The following is a 7,261-nucleotide window of genomic DNA, read 5'->3' as shown; positions in this document are numbered from 1 at the left end:
ATTCTTTGCTAAAAATTTCTGTGGAGGAAGAAGATGGAAAGGGACGATATCATCCTTCTTTTATCTATTTCTATTTTAGTTAAAATAAGCCACCTAACCTACCAAATTTTAAAATTTTGTCTCCTCTTTGACTCTATGGCCAACTATGCTCCTTTAAAAGGGCCTAATTGCCCTTTAAAATCCCCCAATTTTGATTCTGTAATAAAATAACACTTTAGCTATCAAATTAGGACTTTTGCACTTTATGCGATTTAGTCCTTTTTCGCAATTGGGCTCACAAACGTTAAAATTAGCTCACCAAATTTTTCATGCACTAATATAAACATGATATGACTCTATATCAATAATAAAATAATTTCTATGACTTCGAATTTGTTGTCCCGAGACCACTATTCTGACTAGCCCCAAAATTGAGCTGTTACATTTCTCCCCCTCATAGTCTCCTCAAGTTCCCATATGGCTTCCTCAACTCTATGTCTATACCACAAAAACTTTCACAAGTGTTATACTCTTATTCCTCAACTGTTTGACTTTACGAGTCAATATCTTGACCGGCTCTTCGCCATAAGTCATGTCTGGATGAATTTCAACCTCTGATGGCATTATCACATGCGAAGGGTTTGATCTATATCGACGTAGCATGGAGACATGAAACACATCGTGAATCTTATCCAATTCTGGTGGCAAGGCCAATGGATAGGCAACCAGTCCTACTCTCTCAATAACCTCATAAAGTCCTATAAAACGACGACTCAACTTGCCTCTTCTACCAAATCTGAGAACTTTTCTCCACGGGGATACTTTAAAAAATACTCGATCATCAACTTGAAATTCAATCTCTTTCCATTTCAAATCCGCGTAAGATTTCTGTCTATTTGAAGCGACTTTCAAATAGTCGCAAATCACTTTAACTTTTTCTTCAGTCTCCTTGACTAAATCGACCCCGTGAATATGACTTTCTCTGAGTTCGGTCTAATATAAGGACGTTCGAAACCTTCGCCCATATAAAGCCTCATAAGGCGCCATCTTCAAAATTGACTGATAGCTATTGTTGTAGGCAAATTCAACCAATGGTAAGTACCTTTCTCAACTTTTTTGAAACTCAAGAACACAACACCGCAATATGTCCTCTAATATCTGAATCACTCTTTCCAATTGACCGTCGGTTTGTGGGTGAAATGCTGTGCTAAAACTTAACTTTGTTCCCAGTGCTAAAACTTATCCGAAACAATCGACAAGGGTACCCTGTGTAGTCTCAAAATCTTGGAAATATACAAGTCAGCTAATTTTTCAAGGGAGTAGTCAGTACGCACCGGTATGAAATGTGTCGACTTTGTTAGCCTATCCACAATAACCCAAACAGTATCCTTTTTCTTCGGGGTTAATGGCAAACCCATCACTAAGTCCATTGTAATCCGATCCCACTTCCACCCGGGGACCGTGATAGGCTGAAGTAGACCCGAAGGTACTTGATGTTCAGCCTTCACTTGCTGGCACATTAGACACTTAGAAACAAACTCTAAAATGTCTCTTTTCATCCCCCACCACCAGTACACTTTCCTCAAGTCATTGTACATTTTCACACTACCTGGGTGGACGGACAAACAACCACTATGTGCTTCTCGTAGAATTTTTTGAATAAGTTCATTATCTTTGGGTACACAAACTCTATCTTTAAACATTAGACATCCATCAGTGCCAATCCAAAATTCTGATTCAATCCTCGACTCACATTGAATTCTCTTAACCCGCAAATCTTTGTTACTGTTCTGAGCTTCACAAATTTCTTGCAGAAACATCGGTCTAGCTTTCAACTCTGCCAGAACCGAACCATCATTTAACAATGCCAAATTGGCGTTCAATGCTCTCAACACAAATAATGATTTTCTACTCAATGCATCAGAGACCACGTTCGCCTTTCCCGGGTGGTAGTCGATAATCAACTCATAATCCTTTAATAGTTCTAATCATCGTCGTTGCCGTAGGTTCAACTTTTTTTGATTCATCAAGTAGTTAAGACTCTTATGATCGGTGAATACTTGGCATTTCTCACCATACAAATGGTGTCTCCAAATCTTCAACGTGAACACTACAGCCGCTAGTTCCAAGTCATGGGTCGGGTAATTCCCCTCGTGTGGCTTTAGTTATCTTGAGGCATAGGCTATGACCTTACCTTCTTGCATAAGTACATATCCCAAACCATTCATGGAGGCGTCGCTATAAATCACAAACTCCTTGCCCGACTCCGGTTGCACTAACATTGGGGCTTCGGTCAACAAAGCCTTTAACTTCTCGAAACTTTGTTGGTACTTTTCTATCCATTCGAACTTGACATCTTTCTGTAATAACCTCATCATTGGAGTAGCGATCATAGAAAACCCTTGAAAAAACCTTCTATAGTACTCGGAAAAGCCCAAGAAGCTTCGAACCTCAGTCACATTCTTAGGCGGTTTCCACTCAACAATAGTTGAGATCTTGCTTAGGTCAACTCTAATCCCATCACCCGATGCAATGTGTCCTAAAAATCCAACTTCCTTAAGCCAAAATTCACTTTTACTAAACTTGGCATACAATTTCTTATCTCTTAAGGTCTGTAACACAGTTCTTAAATGCTCCGCATGTTCACCCTCATCACACGAGTAAATCAATATGTCATCAATACAAACGATTACAAACTTATCTAGATATGGTAAAAAAACGCGGTTCATCAAATATATAAACACCGCCGGGGTATTAGTTAAGCCAAAGGATGTGACGAGGAACTCATAATGCCCGTATCTCATCCGAAAAGCAATCTTCGGTACATCTTGCTCTTTAACTCTCAACTGATAATAACCAGACCTCAAGTCTATCTTGGAGTACACCGTGGCTCCCTTGAACTGATCGAATAAATTATCTATCATTGGCAAAGGATACTTGTTCTTCACAGTTACCTTATTGAGCTGTCTATAGTCGATACATAACCTCATTGACCCGTCTTTCTTTTTCACAAACAATATTGGTGCGCCCCACGGTGAATAACTAGGTCTCGCAAAACCTTTATATGTTAACTCTTGCAGCTGTACTTTCAACTCTTTCCACTCTATCTGGGCCATTCTATACGGAACAATAGAAATGGGTGTCATACCCGGTGCCAACTCGATTCTAAACTCAATTTCCCTCACTGAAGGTAGTCTGGGTAATTCTTCCAGAATCACATCTATAAACTCACAAACTACCGGTACTAATTCTATCTTCAACTCAGACATTTGAGTATTCAACACAAAAGTGGGATAAGCTTCATATCCTTTTCTCAAATATTTCTCAGTCAACATAGACGATATCACCACAGGTGGTTTATTCGGTTCATCTGGTCCAACCCGAAGGGCATTTCCGTCTTCAAATTTCAACTCAATAACTTTTCTCTCACAGTCCACTACAACACTATGAGAAGTCAACCAATCCATCCCAAGGATAACATCAAATTTATTAAACCACAATAACATTAAGTTAGCCGGAAAACAATGACCTCTAATTGTCAAAGGACAATTTCTACACACTTGGTCTACAAATACATGTTTACTTAAGGGGTTAGACACTTTTATCACAAATTCTGTGGGCTCTACTAACATGTTCATACTAGGTATCAAATCCATACGAATATAAGGGTGGGTAGACCCCGGATCAATTAAAGCAATGACAAATATATCATAGATAGAAAAGGTACCCGTGATCACGTCAGAAGACTCTGCCTCTTCAGAGGGCACGAATAGCGTAAGTCCTTGCAATCTCTCTGCCCTCAGACCTTACTATAGCATCTCTGGGTGCACCTCTGCTAGAAGGCCCACTTCCAAGGTTCTTTTGCAGTCTACTCCTCAATGGAGCACTACTTGCCTTCACTTTTTGCTTTTTCTCTCCCTCTTCTACATCAAGACAGTCTCGGATGAAATGGTCCAGTGACCCGCATTTAAAACACCCCCTTTCTTTACCTCAGCACTAACTGAAATGGCGTCTACCATATTGCGAACATTCTAGCTATTTGGCCGAGCACTACCGGCACTTTTGACAGAAGTAGTCTGAGCTTTAGAAGTTGCGTTTTGCCTGTTCTTATTTCTATTAGGAAACCCCACCGAAGCATTCCATCGAGTAGTAAACTCTCTTGATCTTTTAGATGAGGACTGATGTAATTTCTCGATCTGTCTCTTCTTTGAATCCCACGACTCAATAGCTGCCTTCCTCCTTTCTTTTACTAGCTCCTCTGCCTTGCATGCTCTCTCGACGAGCACTACAAACTCTTTTATCTCTAAAATACCAACAAACACTCAGATATCTTCATTGAGGCCATCCTCGAACCACTTACACATGGCAGTTTTTGAGGACACGCACTCCCGTATATATTTACTGAGTTTCACAAACTCTCATTCGTACTCTGTCACTGTCTTACTGCCTTGCTTCAACTCTAGGAATTCCTTCCTTTTCTAGTCTCTGAACCTCTGGCTAATATGCTTATTTTAGAACTCTTCTTGGAAGAATTCCTTCGTTATTCTCTCTCTTGGTACCACAGACACGAGTGTGTTCTAGCACTAGTAAGTCGAATCTCGCAAGAGCGACACGACACACTTCATGGACTCCTTAGGCGTGCATGACAATTCGTCAAATACCCTGATGGTATTCTCGAACCAAAACTCTACTTTCTCCTAGTCGCCATCGAGATTTGCCCGGAATTCTTTAAGCCATTGTTTCCGGATCTTGTCTATTGGAGGCTTCTCTCTCCTAATTATGCCCGCACCTTACAGAGCTACCGAGGCATACTGAGGAATCGGAGGAGATGGGGGAGGTGGAGTATCCGGGTTCGCACGAACAAACTCTGTGTACCAAGCATCCATCATTCGAAGATAAGATTCTCTAGCCCCTCCGCCTTGGCCCAAAGTCACAGGCTCACTCTCAATTGGTGCGGTCCCTTCAGCGGGAGCCGACCTATTACTCTCCACGTCATCCGCCGTGGCTCTATTAGGATCCATTTACTATAGAAAAACATAATTTATAATCGTCAAAAATCATCACACTATCAGTATACAATTATGGCATGTATAGCTAGACTCGTACTCATGCTAGGTTAGTCCTAAAACCGACAAACCATAGCTCTGATACCACTAAATGTAACACTCCACACCTGTATCCTATGCTGGGGTGAAATACGAGGCGATACCTAACTTGAACCCATATTTACAACCAATTTTGAGTCTTCATGACTTGGAAAAAAATTTAAAACTTTCTTAAACGTATCAATATATTCTTAATATGAGCTTACGAGGCCCAAAACATACATAAAAAATCATTCGGAACCAAACCGGGTCCTTTTTGCCAACTATAGAAAAATGTCACTTGACACAAGGGCACATGCCTGTGTGGGAGGGGTAACACGCCCGTATGACCAATCCAACATGGCCGTGCTAATGGATCGTGTGTCTCACACGGCCTAACCAAAACAGGGACACGCCCGTGTCCTCTACCCATGTGGAATTAATTCTAAATGCAATCCTACAAGGGTTTTCACACGGCCTGGCACACACCCGTGTCCCTGGCCCGTGTCCTTCACACAGCCATGAAACGCCCGTATCTTAGCCCGTGTGCACAAACCTAGACATTCTGTTTCTGACGTCAGCATTTTATATGGGTCACACGGCCAAGGTACACGTCCGTGTGCTAGACCGTACCCTTCACACGGCTGAGACGCACAGCCGTGTCTCCGCCTGTGTCTTTACTATCATGCATATTGACTTGAAATTTTTACGTGCAGGAGACACATGACTAGACAACATGCCCATGGGGCTGGCCGTGTGTCACATACGGCCTAGACACGCGCTTGTGTGTCTACACGTATGGAAAAAATCAGGCTATTTACCAAGCCTCTTTGCTACCCTTACTTACAAAAAAGTAACCAAAATCAGCCACAATAGACAACATTTCATTTGTGCAATCTACTCATCCATGAACAAAACACCATTTGCATATATCAAAATGGATATTAGCCATCATTCAAGGCTTAATACAAAATAAGAAATTTATCCCAAGCCAACACATTTGGCCAAATTAATAACAACACAAAACACAAGGCTAGTTCCCTATATATGCCATATTCAAAAATATAAATCAAACTATACCGAATGCTTCGATTGATAGTGTGATCCATATCTCTGACTTCCGTTGATCCTTGAGCTAGATAGACGGCACTATAAGAAAAAGGAAAGGAGAAGGAGTAAGCATAAAGCTTAGTATGTTGCATATAAATAATTATACAACAATACTTTGCCATTCATCAACAAGTATCAATAATACACAAGTGAGCATAAGCAAAACTTACTCATTAATACTCAATACACATCATATAGCATATAATGTGGCTCACATTTTATACATACCAAATAGGTACTTGTATCACTCACAACACGGTTTGCCCTTAAAACTCATACTATGGTAAAATGACTATTTTGCACTTAAACTTAAGACTCATACTTTGGTAAAATGACCGTTTTGTCCTTAAACTTTACAAAAATTATGATTTTACCCCTAGGCCCCAAAATTGATTTTTATTGAATTTCCTTATTAGCCAAGCCTAACCGACCATTTATTTCTCTAATGACCATCCCAAATTCTCAATATTTCACAATATTACTATCTATTTTACAAATTTTACAAAATGGTCCTATTAGGATTTTCATGAGAAGTTCTTTCACAAAAGTTGTTCACTCAACAACCAAGACTCATTTTCTTTCATAAAAACTCAGCAAACATACAAATACTTTCATGGTAAGTCCCTAATCTATCAATCATTTCACAAAATAGTCCTCTCAATAGATAGATTAAGCTTTAGGTGTCCCAAAAGTACAAAAATTATCAAGAATAACCCTCAAATTGACTTACTTGCAAAAGGCTAGCTTGGCTGAAATTTCAAGGCTTCAAAACCCTTATTTTTGCTGAGAATTTTGGTGAAGAAGAAAAGGTGAAATGAGTGATATAATCTTTTGTTTATTTTATTTCTCTTTAGTCAAACAAGTTACCAAATTTTTACCTAACATTGACTAGCCTAATTCTTTGTCCCTATGGCCAGCCATGTTGCATTTTAAGGGTCTATTTTCCCTTTAAAGACCTTAAATTTTGGCTCTCTAGCTATTTGGTATGTCTATCAAGTGAAATTAAACTTTTACCTTTTATGCGATTTAGTCCTTTTTCGCAATTAAGCTCTCAAATGCTAAAATTTATTCACCAAAATTTTCATGCA

Source organism: Gossypium arboreum, chromosome 1 (genome assembly GCF_025698485.1).
Source record: "Gossypium arboreum isolate Shixiya-1 chromosome 1, ASM2569848v2, whole genome shotgun sequence".
Classification (NCBI taxonomy): domain Eukaryota; kingdom Viridiplantae; phylum Streptophyta; class Magnoliopsida; order Malvales; family Malvaceae; genus Gossypium; species Gossypium arboreum.
Note: the sequence above shows the minus strand (reverse complement) of the source record.